We start from the raw sequence: 20,139 nt of genomic DNA, 5'->3' as shown, positions 1-20,139 counted from the left end.
AATAAACTGATAAGGGGCAAGAAATAATAAGGAGTAGGTAGGCTTTCTGAGTCTGCCCCTGAGCCTGAAGTTGGGGGCAGGGTTGGGGGAGGGTATAGCTGATTTTACAACAAACAGGCTAGTTTAGGGCTTATAGAGTTAATTATCAAAGCTTACCTAATAATACTCAAAATAAATACTAAGATCTTCGAAAAGTAACCTGAATTTAAACTTTGTTTTTTTCTAAAGATCAGTAATTTTTTATTAACTGAAATTAGGTTGCTTACCAAGAAGCTGGAAAAACTCCAGGCCCTCAAAATTCCCCTTGAATCTTCAAGTGGGCAATTCATCACTCTGCTCCTGTCCCGTGGATGCCCAGCTGTTGGTAGCTGAGCTCTCCCGCGAAGGCGACCCACACTTGGAGAAGTGAAGTCCTGATCGCAGAGCACCGTTGAGAGCTCACCTTAGGATGAAAAGGGGAATCAATGCTCTTCATAAAAGGGCTTTCTGACTTCAGGTGAAAGTGCTTTGGGGATTTGGGGCCAAACCTCGTGAACTGAGCAGGAAAAAAAAAAGGTACTTTGTGAAGGGTATTTGAGTTGCCAATACCCTGAGATACCCTTAAGAATGATCTGCAACTGACCGTAGTGAAACTTATTTTGACATTTTCCTGAAAATGGGAAGTAAATATTGGAAATCAGAATGCTTCGGTTGAGGAGTAACAACAAATTAACTCAAATATGGCTCATTATTACATAAAGCCTTATTATATGGTATTATTGTTTGTGAGGCTAAGAGTGTGGGCTTGGCAACATCTCTGAAGCTTCAGAGAGGACCCCAAGTTCCAGATGAGAAAGCAACTGCCAACACTTTGATTGTAACCTTGTGAGACTCTGACCAGAAAACCCAGCCACTCCATGCCAGACTTCTAACCTACAGTTCTGTAAAGCTAATAAATGTGTATTGTTTTAAGACCAAAAAAAAAAAAAAAAAGTGTGGGATTGGGATTTCAGGAAGTTCTGAATTCAAATCTTGATGCCAACATTTAGTACCTATGTGACTTCAGACTAATATCTAGCTTCCCCGTTTCTTGTTTGGTTTTTAAAATCTATAAAATGGAGGTAATACTACCTACCTTCACTAAGTAAGGAATAAATAAGATAATATATGTAAATAGCTTGGCAGAGTATCTGGTATAGTGTAAGAGCCAAATAAATGGTGACTACTATCATTAGCTTAGCATAATTGAACATCAACAATTATAATTAACTACACTTGCAAAAAGCTGAGTAAAAGATGGCTTTACTTACTTAACAACCAGAAACACCTGCCCAAGGGGAGGGAAGTAGATTTTTAAAACTCTTCTCAGTGTTAGTTTGCATGTCTTGGGGTATATGCAAAGGTGGTAAGCAGCACTTTGAAGTATCCTTCTGGTTCATAGGTTTGGGGAGCTTATTTGCCACTTACATAAGAAGCTGTGTCTTCTTTTCTCACTTTGCAGAAAATAGTGGGAATATTTACCAAGCATTTTTCAGAAATGAGAGGTAAGAAATTCAGTCAAGGTTCTGGGGATGCATATACAGTGCAACAACATAAATAAGGGGTCTCAATGTAATATACAATACTACTAAAAATAATAGTTTACTTCCCCAGTGATGTAGAAGTTGCCTGAATGGGCTTCTCTGACTATTGCAATCACAGTGAAAAGACCAGCTTGAGCTGACTGTAGCCCTGGGGTGCACCCAGTGAGATAGCTCGGCCTAGATAATGCCTGTTTCTCATTTATGGCGAGAAAAGCAGTGTTTGCCTCAGAGAGTGTGAAATTCATCTGCAGATTTCAAGAGGAAAGCTGGAGGCCAAGGATTAAGTGAGAAGACACGAAATCTTTCAGTAAAACATTGGGAAGTGGTAATATGAAAATGATGCTCTTGAGTCCTATATCCCATCAGTGAGATGCTTGAGAATAGTTGGTCTGATTAAGACAGGGAAAAAAATATTCATGAGCCAGAAAATGAGAAGTGGAAGTCTTGCTTTGTGGTCTTCCTCACTACAAACATCTTCTGCGTATTAAGAGCTAGGAAGGGGTGGTGGTGGTGGAAATTTTGGTATTTATGAAGAGTGTAAATCAAGTTTTACTAACGGGATTCTAAAACAGGGGAGTGACTAGAAAATTGTGGAGTAAAATGCTTCATCAGTGTGAAGTTTTGCCAGCTGCTGCAGTTATATCCTAATATATCCCTGGGTAGAATTATGGCATACTGGTGCCAAGAGGGCTGTAGTTCATCTGGATTTGATAGGATACTGACAATCACACAGCTTCATGGGCCTGGGACTGTGTGTTACAGGTAAAGTGTTCAGGCTCCTTCACCCTAAAGGCTTTCATAGTGTTTCTCAATCTTGGGTAATATAATGAACTCTTCTAAGAGGAATGAAAATTCTCCAGGGATCCTTACATTTACTTAAATTATCCTTAGTATAATGTTATCTTAAAATGTACACAAATAAAACTAGCTGCAAACTCCTAATAGTTATAGTTCTTATAAACCAAAGGCTTTTTTTTCCAGACTAAATTTAAATAAAACTATGGAGCCAATGATATTTAAATTGACAATACTAATTTAATGAGATGAATAATGTTATTTTGCTGCAACTACGTAACTGATTACAAGGTAAACATGGTACTGATTGCCACAGGGCAGGCTCTTTTGATGTTGGTGCATTTATAAAATGATCTCTCTCAATTTTTCTTTATTTGAACTATTAGGTTACCTTCATTAATACAGTGGTAGTGCATCATTCACATACTAAGGCCAGCTCTATTCTTTTCTTATTTGCCTGGGACAATTGGAGAATGCTACATCGTGTCAATATGATCACAAACACAAAGCAAACATGAGCAAAATCATGAGGCTGTACTCAGTGATAAAGTATTTACCTTATTCTTAGTGAAAATGTTCTATATCTGCACTGTCCAATATGGTAGCCCCTGGCCACATGTGGCTATTGAGCACTTAAAGGGGACTAGTGTAACCCAGGAACAGAATTTTTAATTAATTTCCACTTAAAAAGCCATATGTGGCTAGTGGCTACTGTGTTGGACAGTGCAGAATTCTAGTTCATGCATTTATTATAGTTTTTAAGGTTATCATTAAAATGAAATCACTAGCTGTTTGAGTAGGGCAATGTATTTAACCTCTCTAAATCTCACTGCCTGCATCTATAAATTGGAGATAATGAGATATAATGCATGTAATCACTTAGCACAGTGTCTGGAACAGAAACAACACTCAATCACTAGGGACGTGAATGGGTGACAGGCCAGGAGGAGGGTTTGCCCCTTTTCATAGTCTCCATCACTGCCCCTTCAAGCCACCCCTGGGTGTGTTTACCCTTTGAAATATGCAATTGACATTTTCTCCATTTTATGTGAAGTGCCAGTGAAGGCATCTTTAGACAACACTGCTATCTTTATTAGTCTATAACAGGCAAACTAAGTAAAACTAAATAAAAATAATGTGTTTATCATGCAAATGTAGCTTTGATAAGTCACCCACCTTCCAATTAGATTATCTCCCTGTGCCCCTCCTACACTGAAATTTTTTTTTATATATCTTTATTGTAGTATAATTGCTTTACAATGTTGTGTTAGTTTCTGTTGTACAACAAAGTGTATATTGAAATTTTGAAGCTGCCAGTGATCTTGAATAACTGTCACAGGGGCATCACTAGTCAAGGTGTTTAGACTTCATTTTTATTTCTCTGGAAAACAGGAAGCCTAAGCCCCTTTCGAGTTGTAGTGGGACACTGTGAAATTGGTTATGTCACACCCCCTACTGCCTCTGTTGCTGCTCCGACAGGGGATGCTCTTCCATTCCCCAGGCCCAACTCACACCCCATTTGCTCCTGGCAAACGTTCAACATCATTTTCCAAAATCTGCTCAAGCTTCACCTCATCCATACAACCTTTTCTGACTCTCCCAGGTAAAACTCATGCCCTCTCTCCCTGGCCTCACCATGTACTTGACACAGACTTCCATCATAGCAACTGTTAAGTTTTCACATTTATTTCACATTTATTCTTACCTTGTGTTATGGACTGAATTGTGTCCCCCTTAAAAAGATATGTTGAAGTCCTAACTCCCAGTACCTCAGAATATGACCTTATTTGGAAATAGGGTTGTTGCAGATATAATTAGTTCAAAGAAGATGAGGTCATACTGGAGTAGGGTGGGCTCTGAATCTATTATGACAGGGGTCCTTAATGGAAGAGGAGGGAGACAGAGACACAGACACACGAGGGGAGAATGCCATGTGATGACAGAGGCAGAAATTGAAGAGCTGTAGTTATAAGGATTGAAGGCAAACCACCAGGAGCTAAGAAGAGGCTAGGAAGGACCGTCCCCTACAGGTTTCGGAGGGAGCGTGGCTCAGCTAACACCTCGATTTCAGACTTGTAGCCTCCAGAACTCTGAGACATTAAATTTCTGTTTTTTTAAAGCCACTTAGTTTGTGGTACTTTGTTACGGCAGTCCTAGCAAACACCTTACTAAACCACAAGCTCCTTGAGGACAAGGACCTTGTTTGATATATTTATTGGCAGTTGTCACAGTGTCTGAACTAATACGTGGGAAGGATAAATGAATGAACACACTACCTATTCCTTTGCCTTAATCTGGTCTCAGATTGGAACAGCAGAAAAATCACTGTAAATACATTCAGTGCTGCTGCATTTGGCCACACAGGCTAGGCACTGCATGACTCCAGAGTTGTGTGATGTGGTGACCTTCAGTTATTTATTATTGAATAACTTAATCAACGTAAGGAAAGTCAATAGAACAGTGAACCTCCAGGCCATGTGTTAGAAAAACCACTACTATTGGGAGGTTCAGCTCTTACCCAGCCAAACAGAAGAAACCATAAATAATTATCCTCTAGATTGGGAATTGGTAAACTACAGCTTTGGGCCAAGTCCAGCCTGCTGTCTGCTTTTGTAAATAAAGTTTTACTGGAACACAGCCATACTCATTGATTTACATATTGTCTACAGCTGCTTTAGTCCTACAATGAGAGAGTTGAGTGGTTGTGATGGATAGTGTTTGTGATATAAAACCTAAAATAGTTACTATTTGGTCCCTTACAGAAAGAGTTTGCAGAACCCTGCTCTAGATAGTATAAATAGAGAGACATTGCCAAAATGTTTTATATTAAGTGGTAAAAAAAAATCTCACCTTGAAACTGAAACCATTCATTTTATCACACTTTGGAAGATTCTACGTTACTACTGTTAACGTCAGCATGCCAGGAAGAAAACTATGTGTAGAAAATAATTTATTTCCATCTCAAAAATGGGAGCCAGGGGTGTTTTATATATATATATATATATATATATATATATATATATGAGCTAATTTATGTGTGTATGTGAATAGGGGGTGTGGGTGGAGTAAATGCCAAGCAGATACAACATATGCAACTTACAAAATGAGGTGCTCTATATAGGGTATTTTTTGAACTGTGTCCAGCTCCCCAAATTGGAGAGAAGAAATGGATGGAGATCTGTCATGAAGTCCAGGAGGAGAAATGCTATTCCAATGTTTATGAGAACAGTTCTGCCTGCAGTTTTATTCCTTCTGGAAAGTATTGTGGAAAGTCTTTGACCTTTCTGAGAGGTCCCTTATGCGTCAAGTACAGGCCTGCCATGTGACGGCATCACCCTGGCCTCAGCTGATTGGGTCAAGGTTGTATACCTGATCCAAAGGTCAAAGGCCTATTTAATGGCCTGGTACAAGGGCTCTGCCCAATAGGGGTGAATGAGGGCCACACCAACCTCATGCTCACTCTTGGGGAGCTTAAAGACTTCTGGAGACAGTGAATCTCTGTATCAAGATTAGCAAAAGCAAAACCAGAACGTACCTGTCACCACAATGACAGGGCAATTGTTACCTAAGGGATAGGAAGAAAATGTGTTCACAGCAGCAACACTGTATCCTGAGTGATGCTTCCATTTCTAGAGGTCTGACTGTGCCACTGGGGCATTGTCACTAACCATGGTCCAGTATGTTCCATTTTCGTGTTATAATTTGAGGATGGGTTTAGTTCATGGTCAGCTCAACTTCTGTATTCCATCGCTTCATCCACTTGCTTCCCATCCTCTGTATCTTTCCCTGATTTTTCTTTATTTGTAACTGCCTTGCAAACTCTAACCCTCTACCAACCCAACTGTGTACTTCTCTACTCCTATACATGGGCAGTTTAGGGTTTAACCAGCCCTAAATACGTTACCTGGCCACTGTATTGGTGGCATTATAAATGCATGGTTTCCAACCTCAGTTTGTCTATTTAGAATTCCATTGTATATACATATTTGACTCACTCTCCCATTCCTCACAGCTGATACTGCGAAGCTTCAATGCTCCCCAGGCTTCCATCTCCATTGCTCACCTTACATCCAACCTCAGAGAAAGGAGAGGTATCTGGCCCCAATTTCCAGACTCTCTCCAAGAACGTAAATAAACCTGCACCCTTTCTTTCCTGCTTTCCTGTTCCTAAGGAAGAGGTGAAGCTACTCTTGTTCAAAGCTAATCCCTCTGCCTGTGGTCCACATCCTAAGATCTTCCATTCTTGATTCTAGCCTTGTTCCTACACGATTATTCCCTCTCATTCCCGTATCTTCCATTTCTCCCTTGTCCATGGTCTCTTTCCTTGTGCAGATGTATATATGCTCATGTCTCTCCTCTTTAAAAAAATCTTTCTTGACTCTTCATAACCTACTAGCTATCATCTTATTGAACTCATTCATTTAAAGGCTATTCATCTTAAAAGGTATAGGAAATTCTGCTCAATATGGAGAATGGAGGTAAAGAGTCCCAGGGACTTCCCTGGCAGTCCAGTGGTTAGGGCTCTGTGCTTCCACTGCAGGGGGCATGGGTTCAATCCCTTGTCAGGGAACTAAGATCATGCCAGCTGCGAGGTATGGCCACAAAAATAAAACAAAATAAAATAGCCCCATTCCCAAGTCCCTGAACATAGAAATGCTGCTTAAAATATAATAAACTACATTTTTCTTAAAAGAATAACTAAGCTCAGATTGTGTAAGAGGTCAGGGGTGAGGTCATACTGAAGTAGAGTGGGCCTCTAATCCAGTTTGCTGTGTGTCCTTCTAAAAAACAACACCATGTGAAGAGACCCAGGGAGACCTCCATGCGATAATGCTGGATTGGAGTGATATATCTGCGAGCCAAGGAATACCAAGGATTGCAGGCAAACCAGCAGAAGCTAAGACCAGGCAAGGAAGGATTCACCAACAGGTTTCAGAGGAAGTAGGATTTTGGACTTCCAACCTCCAGAACTGTGAGAGAATAAATTTCTGTTGTTCTAAGTTACCCAGTTTGTGTTTTTTTTTTTGTTATGGCAACTAACTAGGAAACTAATGCAAACAGCAAAGCCATGTTTCCTCTCTGCCACACCATTTTAATATATTTAGGACAGGACTGGCTTATATGGGATGAGCAGAGAAAGAATGTGTGCATAAAGGGTCTGGAGACTTCATCTGAAATCCCTAGGTTCAGAAAGTACCTCAACCATTTGATTTGCATTATGATATTCATGAATGTGAAGAAGTAAGTCCCCCAGTTGACCAAGTACAAGTCATTTCACCAGGAAGAGTACACCAGGGAAAATTAAATGCCCCCCTGGGCACCCTCCCCAACATGTGTTTCTCATTGCCCACCTCTCCACCCCCAAATTCAGGGTGATACCTAGGGACCTCCCTAATTATACCCAAGATGCTTCTCTTTTCTGTTCTTTGTTTTTTCTCCCCAATCTCTACCCCCAACAACCATTTTTTTTTCTTTAGCTTATCCTGGTTTTGCTTTAAAGCTGTCAGTGGCATCCAAAATAATTTCTTTAATCCCAGTGGAAGAAAACAGACTACCAAAATATCTAATCCCTACTCTAGCACTTTAACCCACATATATTCCTTCAAATAATATTATAACTCTCCCTGGTGCTGCTGTCAAGACAGGGAGTTGGGGGTGGGGAAGGCAGAGACAGGATCTGTGTTGCCAGGAGAAGAATAGAGGGTAAAAAGGAACACGAAAGTAGACATGGAGGTGGGTGACTAAAGGTCACCAGCCTTTCCTCCTGGAATGGATGTTCTGAAACCTCCTGACCCTTGGGAAAGAAGTGTTTTCCAATGCTTCCTTGCCTTCTGCTCTGTATCTCTGGTATTCTGATTTTTAGAAGTGAAAAAAATATTTTGATTTAAGCCATATGGCCTTTTTCTCCTTACGCTGGAGCTGCAGAAAACTCAGAGGGGCAGGTGTGGAAAGCAGTGGCAGCAGAGTGGGTGGGTACACAGGGTCTGCGTGTCTATAGCTTGTGCAGCTCTGTAGCTATGGCAACCATGTGCAATGCCACTCGCATAGCATCATAACATGGCCCTAGAGTTACCCCTGGCTATTCAACTATTCCTTTTCACTGCACTATCTGTGCTGCTGTTTCCTAGCTACTATAGCTCTATCATAATTTTTTGAAGTCATGCTTAAGTATTGTTTCTGTTGATTATGCTTGTTGTCAGAACACCTTAGTTCATCTGGTAGAAAAACTAGATAGCAAAACCAAAAACCTATTTCTTACAGATATTGTTAATAGTTAAAAATTGTCTGTACTAGATATAGAAAACAAACTTATGGTTACCAAAGGGGTAAGGTGGAGGGAGAAAGGGATAAATTAGGTGTTTGGGATGAACAGATATATAGTACTATATATAAAATAGATAAACAACAAGGGCCTACTGTATAGCACAGGGAACTATATTCAATATCTTGTAATAACCTATAATGGAAAAGAATAGGAAAAAGAATATATATAAAACTGAATCACTTTGCTGTACACCTGAAAATAACACAACATTGTAAATCAACTATACTTCAATAAAAAAAGTTGTTTGTACTTAAACATGTTGAGTTAGAAAGATTCTTGAGGCTGTGGTCAGGACAAGATGACCACTTGGGACTTTTTTTAGTTCTAAAGGTCCATGCTAGGTGCTCTTTAGAGCTAATGATAGTATCGATTGACTGCCTGCCTACTGAAAATCAATTTTTTTTTGCCAGTTGTTACAATTTCCTAACTACCAGAGTAATAAAATTTAAATAAAATTCACAACAATATATGCAAATATGTTATTTCCTATGGAGCTTTTATGCAAGTTATTTATGCATATGTACCCCATAAAAGAAAGCTGCATTGTGTTAATTCTGAGTATATATACACAAATGGTTTCTTTTATTTGTTGTTAAAAGCAATCCCCAAATCCTCAGAAATATTTCTGCTGTAATTAAATTTAAATGTTGTGTTTTTTTGTTGTTGTTTTTTAATTCATGTGAGTTGGCAATTTACTATGTTCATATTTTTAGCTTCCTTATGTTTGGTCATTAATCGTGGTATCATAAACAGCTACGATTTAAAGCCCTTAACCTTCTCAGACCCAAGTAGAAGCAAAATGTCAACACCCGTAAGTTATGAGCAGTCTCCCACAGGAACTGTAATACAAAATACACTTATAATTGAATTAACTCAGGAGAGGATTCTGGGAAGATGACAACATCAGCATAGATTTTCATTCTCTCTGAATCCTTACATAGAAACAGAGAGGACAAATGGATAGCAAAACCTAAAACCCATGAACAACATTTACAACAAAACCAAGAACAAACTATACTCACGAACTCCAAAATACAAGTAGGAGGGTACAAACCATCAATAGCCCCAAGATCTGCGTGGTGTCAGTGTCTGTGTGAGAGAAAGGATAAGGAAGTTGCACCTAGATCTGAGAACAGGAGGACTCCAAAATAGCCAGTGGGTATCGACTGAGAAGAGGGCAAGGCAATTTGAGGACATCAGCTGAAACTGGGAGAGGTTTGACCAAAACCAGTATAAAGCCCATGGGAAAAAAGGTCTGATGAAGCTGGAGCAACCTAGCTCCTATGAACTCTGAAAACCAACTGCTTTGCAGGACAGAACCCCAAACCAAAGAGAAACTACTTGGAGTAGAATAAAAGTTGAACGGGACATGGACAAGAAAGGAGGGAAAGAAAAGCTCCAGACCAAAGCGGTGTAATATTATAAAGCAAGTTGCCTTATCTTTTGACAGTCCCCAAAATCAAGAGAGGAAGTTCTGTGAAGTAAGGAAAGGTTTCTTGTAAATTAAAAAAAATTTTTTATTTATTTTTGGCTGCGTTGGGTCTTTGTTACTGCGTGGAGCTTTCTCCAGTTGTGGCGAGCAGGGGCTACTCTTTGTTGCTGTGAACAGGCTTCTCATTGCGGTGGCTTCTCTTGTTGCAGAGCACGGGCTCTAGGCCCACAGGCTTCAGTAGTTGTGGCACGCAGGCTCAGTAGTTGTGGCGCATGGGCTTAGTTGCCCCACAGCATGTGGGATCTTAATTCCCTGACCAGGGGTTGAACCCAAGTCCCCTGCATTGGCAGGCGGATTCTTAACCACTGTGCTACCAGGGAAGTCCCCAAGGAAAGCTTTCTTGAACACCACCTTATAACAAAAATTCAGGAAAACTAATTTGACATTAAAGAAGCAACAGAAAAATATCAAGGCTGCGTAGTTTTTATAAAGAAAAAGAAGGGGAGACAAAGCTGAGTAACATCCCTACAGACAATGAAAGCACTCCAGAAAGACATACCCACAAAACAGATAACGAGAGTTAACCTAGTAGTTCCAAATGAGCTAAAAGACATTAAGAAAATAATAAAAGATATGAAATAACAGAAATAAGAATCTGAAACTCAGAGAAGAAGTGATTGGATCCAGGAAATAATAAGAAATAAAGAAACAATAATTTAAGAAATAAAGAGTATTCTAGAAAGGAAATAAGAGCAAATAAATCGAACACTAGTGCCTGAAGAGAAATCAGTGAAATAGAAGAAAATATTTTTTAAAAATTTTAGATGAAGAGACAAAAAAGGATTTGAAAGAAAGTGAGAGATATTGAAGAGTAACCAAGAAGATCCAAAATATAGATGACAAGAAGATCCAAAATACAGATGACAGAAGTCCCTAAAGAAGAAAACAAAAGTAAGGGAACAGAACTAATACTAAAACTATATTTAAGAAAACCTTTCTGAAAAAAAAATTTGAAATGACACACTGATAGAATATACCATAAACACAGAATGACAAATTCTAGTAAAATTACTGGATATTTATGAACTCAACATCTATGAACTCAAGAAATATTATTCCCATGAGCCTTTCCTGAGAAATATACTGGCAAATGAGCTTCAGACAAACAAAATGACTGGGGAGACATCAACGTAAGGATTGGCGGTGAGCATTAAATACAGTTTCTGGTATAACTAAGACTAAGTGAGGGTTAAAGGAGAGAGAGTATGATATATAATGGCTATATGCTCCGACAATGTAGATGTAGTCCAACTATAAAACAGGGAAGCAGAACATTAGTAAAAAATGTTTAAATGTTTTTATTATCCATAACGGTGGTAGTATTAGTACTAGTAGTATTATTTTAAGATTGTCCTGGGAGACAAAAGTTGGAGTTCATAGTTGTATTAGTCAGGGTTCTCCAGAGAAACAGAACCAATAGGATGGATGAATAGATAGATAGATAGATAGATAGATAGATAGGTAGGTAGGTTGATAGATAAAAGAACAGATTTATTATAGCAATTCTTTGTTTTTTTTTTTTTTTTTGGCTGTGCAGCTTGTGGGATCTTAGTTCCCCAACCAGGGATCAAACCTGTGCCCCCTGCAGTGGAAGTGCAGAGTCCTAACCACTGGACCGCCAGGGAATTCCCAAGATTTATTATAGAAATTGGCTCAAGGAGTTATGGAGGCCAAGAAGTCCCATGATCTTCCATCTGCAAGCTGGAGGTCCAGGAAAGCTGGTGGTATAATTTAGTTCAACTCTGAAGGCCTGACAACCAGAGGGACCGATGATTAACTCCCAGTCCAAGGCTGAAGGCCTGAGAGTGGGGATCCACTGGTATAAGCCTTGGAATCTGAAGGCCCAAGAACCTGAAGCACCAATGTCGGAGGGCAGGAGAAGATGAACCTTCTGGCTCAAGAAGAGAGAGAGAGAGAGAGAGAGAATTCACCCTTCCTCCACTTTTTTGTTCTATTCAGACCCTCAACAGATTGGATGATGCCTGCCCATTTTGGTGAGGGCAATCTTCATTACCCAGTCTACTGATTCACATGCTAATGTCTCCAGGAAACACCCTTATAGACTCCCCCAGAAATAATGTTTTTATCAGCTATTTGGGCACCCCTTAGCCCAGTCAAATTGCCACATAAAATTAACCATTACAGGATCTGTCAAGGAGAAAGGACTCCGAAAAACAAAGAAGGTTTTAAAGTAAAAGTCCTGAAAGGGCTATGCCCTTGAATTAGGGCAAGCCAGTCTTACCTGGATAAAGGTGATATGCCTGAAGTGTATCTCACTGCCAGAAGGTGAATTCTTCTTTGGAGGAGAGTACCATCATCCAGAGTCTTAAAATTTTATAAAGTCTAGCATTCAAAAAAAAAAAAAAGAAAAATCAATAATGCCAGGAAACAGGACCAAATGACTGAAAATCAAGAGACAAAACAGACCATGGAAGTAAACCTATAGGGGACAAACATACTTGTATTATTTATTTAGTCACAGTTGTAAAAAAAAAAATGTAGTTAGTATGTTTAAGGAATTAGATGAAAATATGGAGAATATCAGCAGAGAACTGGTATTAATAAAAAGAATTAATTGTGAATCTTAGAATTAAAAAGTATAATAACTAAATTAAGAATCCAATGGATGGGTTTAACAGTATTAGACCTAGCAGCAGAGATTACTGAACGGGAAGATAGAGCAGTACAAAATATCCAGATTGAAGCACAGAGAAAAAAAGTATGGAATATAGAAAAAAGAATGTAAGAGACATATGGGACACGATGAAAGATACTATTATGATTATCACTGGAGTCTTAGAAGGAACAGAGACAAGGAATGCAGCAAGAGCCACATTTGAAGAGATATTAGCCAAGAATTTCCCCAAACTAACAGAAGACATTAAGGTACAGAATCAATAAACTCTATGAATCTGAAGCAGGATTAATACAAGGAAAACCACACTTAGTCAAACCACTGAAAACTAAATGCTAATATAAAAATGTTAAAATTAGCCAGAGTGAAAAAAGGTACATTATCTTTAAATGAGCTACAGTAAAACAGACAGCTAACTTTTCCAAAATAAATGATGGAAACCAGAAGACAATGATATTACATCTTTAGAGTGGAAAGAATTACAGCAAACTTAGAATCCTAACAAAAAATATTCATCAAAAATTAAGGTAAAACAGTGACATCTTCATAAAAATAAGAACCTACAGAGTTCACAGTCAGCAGATATACACTAAAAGAAATAATATAAAGAATTCTTCAAGTAGAAGTCCAAAGAATCTGAGCTAGAAGCCCAGAAATGCAGGAAGGAACAAACAGCACCAGAAAGAAGATATCTAAATGAGTATTTAGTGTTCAAAACAATAATAATAAAGATGTCTTGTGATGTTTATTTTTTATTTTTATTTTTTTAACATCTTTATTGGAGTATAATTGCTTTACAATGGTGAGTTAGTTTCTGCTGTATAACAAAGTGAATCAGCTATACATATACATATATCCCCATATCCCCTCCCTCTTGCATCTCCTTCCCACCCTCCCTACCCCACCCCTCTAGGTGGTCACAAAGCCCCGAGCTGATCTCCCTGTGCTATGTGGCTGCTTCCCACTAGCTATCTATTTTACATTTGGTAGTGTATATATGTCCATGCCACTCTCTCACTTCATCCCAGCTTACCCTTCCCCCTCCCTGTGTCCTCAAGCCCATTCTCTATGTCTGTGTCTTTATTCCTGTCCTGCCTCTAGGTTCTTCAGAACCTTTTTTTTTTTAAATTCCATATATATGTGTTAGCATACGGTATTTGTTTTTCTCTTTCTGACTTACTTACCTCTGTATGACAGACTCTAGGTCCATCCACCTCACTACAAATAACTCAATTTCATTTCTTTTTATGGCTGAGTAATATTCCATTGTATATATGTGCCACATCTTCTTTATCCACTCATCTGTCGATGGACACTTAGGTTGCTTCCATGTCCTGGCTATTATAAATAGAGATGCAGTGAACATTGTGGTACATGACTCTTTTTGAATTATGGTTTTCTCAGGGTATATGCCCAGTAGTGGGATTGCTGGGTCGTATGGTAGTTCTGTTTTTAGTTTTTTAAGGAACCTCCATACTGTTCTCCATAGTGACTGTATCAATTTACATTCCTATCAACAGTGCAAGAGAGTTCCCTTTTCTCCACACCCTCTCCAGCATTTATTGTTTCTAGATTTTTTGATGATGGCCATTCTGACTGGTGTGAGGTGATACCTCATTGTAGTTTTGATTTGCATTTCTCTAATGATTAGTGATGTTGAGCATCCTTTCATGTGTTTGTTGGCAACCTATATATCTTCTTTGGAGAAATGTCTGCTTAGGTCTTCTGCCCATTTTTGGATTGGGTTGTTTGTTTTTTGGATATTGAGCTGCATGAGCTGCTTGTAAATTTTGCAGATTAATCCTGTCAGTTGTGTCATTTGCAAATATTTTCTCCCATTCTGAGGGCTGTCTTTTCGTCTTGTTTATGGTTCACTTTGCTGTGCAAAAGCTTTTAAGTTTCATTAGGTCCCATTTGTTTATTTTTTTTATTTCCATTTTCTAGGAGGTGGATCAAAAAGGATCTTGCCATGGTTTATGTCATAGAGTGTTCTGCCTATGTTTTCCTCTAAGAGATTTTTTTTTTTTTTTTTTTTGCCTTACATGGGGCTCTCACTGTTGTGACCTCTCCTGTTGCAGAGCACAGGCTCCGGACGTGCAGGCTCAGCGGCCATGGCTCACGGGCCTAGCTGCTCTGCGGCATGTGGGATCTTCCCAGACTGGGGCACGAACCTGTGTCCCCTGCATCGGCAGGCAGACTCTCAACCACTGCACCACCAGGGAAGCCCTAAGCGTTTTATAGTGTCTGGGCTTACATTTAGGTCTTTAATCCATTTTGAGTTTATTTTTGTGTATGGTGTTAGGGAGTGTTCTAATTTCATTCTTTCACATGTAGCTGTCCAGTTTTCCCAGCACCACTTTTTGAAGAGGCTGTCTTTTCTCCATTGTATATTCTTGCCTCCTTTATCAAAGATAAGGTGACCATATGTGCGTGGGTTTATCTCTGGGCTTTCTACCCTGGTCCATTGATCTATATTTCTGTTTTTGTGCCAGTACCATACTATTTTGATGACTGTAGCTTTGTAGTATAGTCTGAAGTCAGGGAGCCTGATTCCCCCAGCTCTGGTTTTCTTTCTCAAGTTTGCTTTGGCTATTTGGGGTCTTTTGTGTTTCCATACAAATTGTGAAAATTTTTTGTTCTAGTTCTGTGAAAAATGCCAGTGGTAGTTTGACAGGGATTGCATTGAATCTGTAGATCGCTTTGAGTAGTATAGTCATTTTCACAATGTTGATTCTTCCAATCCAAGAACATGGTATATCTCTCCATCTGTTTGTATCATCTTTAATTTCTTTCATCAGTGTCTTATAGTTTCCTGCATACAGGTCTTTTGTCTCCTTAGGTAGGCTTATTCCTAGGTATTTTATTCTTTTTGTTGCAATGGTAAATGGGAGTGTTTCCTTAATTTCTCTTTCAGATTTCTCATCATAGTGTATAGGAATGCAAGAGATTTCTGTGCATTAATTTTGTATCCTGCTACTTTACCAAATGCATTGATTAGCTCTAGTAGTTTTGTGGTAGCATCTTTAGGATTCTCTATGTATAGTATCATGTCATCTGCAAAGAGTGACAGTTTTACTTCTTTCCAATTTGGATTCCTTTTATTTCTTATTCTTCTCTGATTGCTGTGGCTAAAACTTCCAAAACTATGTGGAATAATAGTGTCTTGTGATGTTTAAAAAGGTTTTCTATACCCTTTCATAGAGATAGACCAAACACCATCAATCAAACACGGCATTTACTTTCTTGTCTCTGGGCCTATTGTCTCTCCCTTGCCCATCCTTTGAGGCTAATTTACATCATAACATCTTCAGAAGAGTTCACTGACTATTCCTTCATTTATATCTCTTCTCCTACCCCTCTAACTCATCACCACGTTGTATGGCTCACTTATTCAGAACTTAAACTGACAACTTTTTGTGTTATTTTTTGTTTTTATTTTGCTTTGTGGTTCTTGGTTTCTCAAACAGAGTGCAAATTTAATGTCCTTTCAAAGTGTCTCCTATATGTTATCTATATAGTATGTGCTCAATAAATGTTTGTTGAATAAATTTGTTGAAGAATAAATTGGTAATGAGTGAGATGACCTTGCTGTTTTCTAGGACAGAACCTTCCATCCATTAGTTAATAAACTGTTATACTGAGATTTGATAAAGGTAATTACTATAAACATACATAAGAAAAGTTTTAATAACTTCTTAGATGAAACAACCATGAGGGACAGATTAGATGTTCATATTACATCTTTAATCTTTTGAAATTGATTTGATACCTGTTTAACAAAATCTTTCTTGTTATCACTGTCAAACGTATAAGGCTGGTTGGAGTTTATCAGAGGTATGGTATTTATTTTATGTTAATGTGAGTCTTTGTACTATTCCTGGATGTTAAGAAATAAAAGGCACAGCTCTTGAACTCTCCAAAAAATGTAAAATCGAACTGGAGGCTAAAGCATACACACAATTTGAGATGAAATCCAAAGAAATAGTTTAATAACTGCAAGAAAATATGGTATAGTGTAGAGTAAAGCTGCAATAGATAAGGAAACTAGAAATAATAAATGATCACACTTGGGATGTGATTATTAGAGAAGACGTGAAAAGAGGTATCTTCTGGTTTTGAAGGTTAGATGGGAATATATGGAAGAGAAAGGGCATAGATTTTTCCAAGCAGGGAGAAGAACACGCAAAGCACAGAATGAAAATAGTAAGTCACGTTCAGGCAACTATGTACAGACAGGCTTGAGAAATGGAGGGAATATGTGAGGCTAAAGAGAGGCAGGGGGTAGTTGATAGAAGACATCAAATATGTTTATTTTTGAAATAGTGTGGAATTCTCCTCTTTCAACAGAAATAACCTTCACTGTCAACAGTCCAGTCAGACCCCTTAGCTGATTCAGTGACGATCCCAGTTCCTAGGCTATTATTTTCAATAATTTCTGCCATATGAGTGTAATGGGGAAAACTCACTGCAAAGTGAATTACTTTTATTTATTTATTTATTTATGTCTGTGCTGGGTCTTCATTGCTGCACGTGAGCTTTCTCTAGCTGTGGCGAGTGGGGGCTACTCTTCATTGTGGTGCGCAGGCTTCTCATTGCAGTGGCTTCTCTTGTGGAGCATGGGCTCTAGGTGCACGGGTTTCAGTAGTTGTGGCACATGGGCTCAGTAGTTGTGGCTCATGGGCTCTAGAGCACAGGCTCAGTAGTTGTGGTGCACGGGCTTAGTTGCTTCGTGGCATGTGGGATCTTCCCAGACCAGGGCTCGAACCCATGTCCCCTGCATTGGCAGGCAGATTCTTAACCACTGTGCCACCAGGGAAGTCCCAAGTGAATTACTTTTGAAATGAATAGCACGCTGCCATTTGGGAAATTAGATCCTGAACACAGTGCATCCTGATTATTTGAAGTGCCATGCCATTATGAAAAGATAATTTCAGTCCAATAATTAAAAGAAATCTGCATGTTAAATTAAGTTAAAGTTCTATCATTTGGCGAGGTTCTTCTCAAAACTTTCGGTCACTATTCAGATGAATAACCGTGGACAGGGATTGTTCCTTGCCTAAACAATCTACATGGGTCTGAGGAGTCCAGAAATGCCCTCATTCAAACATACTTTAGGCTAGCCCCTGGCAGTGACTGCCAGCCTAGCCCCATTTGTGAAGAATTCTCTTGTGCCCATTCTCTATGTCCCCAAATGTGTCACTGCTAGAGATGACCCTGGTCAGCTGGCTTCCTTTCCATTTTTTGGAAAAAGCACAGCCACGCTCTCTTATGAAGAACAAACAGCTCTTCACTTCTCCATCCCCACTCAGCAAATTCCTCTGGCACCACTGGTCCATCTTGTCATGAATATACATCTGCTTTGGCCCTTCCTCCTCCTCCAATAAGTTTCTGTGTTGATGGGCTTCCGGGCTGAGCCACAGTAAGTCCTGAATCCAGGAACACAGCTAGGGAATGAGTTTCACAAAGGGCCTTCTGAGAACTGCCATAAATGTTGCTATTTCAAGGCAGAAGCCTTCCTTGTTTACTGAACATTTCTAATTTGTGTGCTGAATAGAACAATGTGATTAGAGTATGGGAAGATGGACAGAGAGAAAATGAGACCTCACATGAAGATTAGAGAGTAAATTTGGAAATTAACTAGGAATGCTAAAGAGGAATAAGGATATGAATGCAATAGTGGAAGGTCAATAATTTCCACATAAGTGAGATTAGATTGTTATTTTGATCATTAAATTGATCTAAGCATGCATATAACCATGGCTTTACATATAAAATAACGGCTCTTGGTCATGAACCTGTGCTTTGGAGTCAGAGAGACCTGAGTTTGAATCCTGGCTTTATTGCTTACTAGATTAATGACCTTGGTTCTATTATTTAATCTCGCTAAACCTTCATTTATTTCTTTATAAAATGAGAATGTTGGGCTTCCCTGGTGGCAGAGCGGTTGAGAGTCCGCCTGCCGATGCAGGGGACACGGGTTCGTGCCCCGGTCTGGGAAGATCCCACATGCTGCAGAGCGGCTAGGCCCGTGAGACACGGCCCCTGAGCCTGCACGTCCGGAGCCTGTGCTCCGCAACGGGAGAAGCCACAACAGTGAGAGGCCCGCGTACCGCAAAAAAAGAAAAGAATGGACAACATTAAGTGTTGGAAAGGATATGGATAAATTGGAACCTACATATATTCCTGGTAGGAATGTAAAATGGTGCAGTTGCTTTGGAAAACAGTTTGGCAGTTTCTCAAAAAGTTAAAAATGTTACATATATACAATGGGATATTACTCAGCCATTAAAAAGAATAAAATAATGCCACTAGCAGCAACATGGATGGACCTGGAGATTAGCATACTAAGTGAAGTAAGTGAGACAAAGACAAATATATGATATCACTTATATGTGGACTAAAAAAATGATACAAATGAACTTATTTACAAAACAGTAACAGACTCAGAGAATGAACTGATGGTTACTGGGGGGAGGGATAGGTTGGGAGTTTGGGATTGACATGTACGCACTGCTATATTTAAAATTGATAACCAACAAGGACCTACTGTATAGCACAGGGAACTCTGCTCAATATTCTGTAATAACCTAAATGGGAAAAGAATTTGAAAAACAACTGATACTTGTATAACTGAATCACTTTGCTGTATACCTGAAAGTAACACAACACTGTTAATCAACTATACTCCAATATAAAATAAAAATTCAAAAAAAAAAAGAAATGAAAACCAGAGAACCTCTTCTTCCCCCCAAAAAAAGTTAAAAATGGAGTTACCATATGACCCAGCAATTCTACTCCTAGGTATATACCTAAGAAAACTGAAAATGTATATCCACACAAAAGCAGGTACATGAATATTCATAGCAGCATTATTCATAATAGCCCCAAAGTGGAAACAACTCAAATATGCATAAAATGATGAATTGATAAATAAAATGTGATAGAGCCAAACAATGGAATATTATTCAGCCTCAAAAAGGAATGGAGGGCTTCCCTGGTGGTGCAATGGTTAAGAATCTACCTGCCAGTGCAGGGGACACAGGTTCGATCCCTGATCCAGGAAGATCCCACATGCCACAGAGCAACTAAGCCCGTGCGCCACAACTGCTGAGCCTGCACTCTAGAGCCTGTGAGCCACAACTTCTGAGCCCACGAGCCAGAACTACTGAAGCCCGCACACCTAGAGCCCATGCTCTGCAACAAGAGAAGCCACTGCAATGAGAAGTCCATGCACCACAACGAAGAGCAGCCCCCGCTCGCCTCAACTAGAGAAAGCCCATGCGCAGCAACAAAGACCCAACGCAGCCAAAAAAAAAATCAAAAAAATGAA

General features: G+C 39.2%; 1 long non-coding RNA gene across 1 annotated transcript in view; it reads right to left on the bottom strand.

Annotated features, from left to right (window-relative positions):
• Positions 1–272: 272 nt before the first annotated feature.
• Positions 273–20,139, bottom strand: part of LOC308607367 — a 30,805-nt gene continuing 10,938 nt past the window's right edge. Inside the window, exons 2-3 of the long non-coding RNA XR_014013995.1 lie at positions 12,417–12,517; positions 273–442 (exon numbers count right to left, since the gene is read on the bottom strand). This is a non-coding gene — a long non-coding RNA (uncharacterized lncRNA). The remainder of the gene's footprint in view (positions 443–12,416; positions 12,518–20,139) is intronic.

The sequence above is a fragment of the Mesoplodon bidens genome, assembly GCF_964165515.1.
Source record: "Mesoplodon bidens genome assembly, chromosome: 19".
NCBI lineage: Eukaryota > Metazoa > Chordata > Mammalia > Artiodactyla > Ziphiidae > Mesoplodon > Mesoplodon bidens.
Note: the sequence above shows the minus strand (reverse complement) of the source record. Positions and strands in the feature narration are given on the sequence as shown.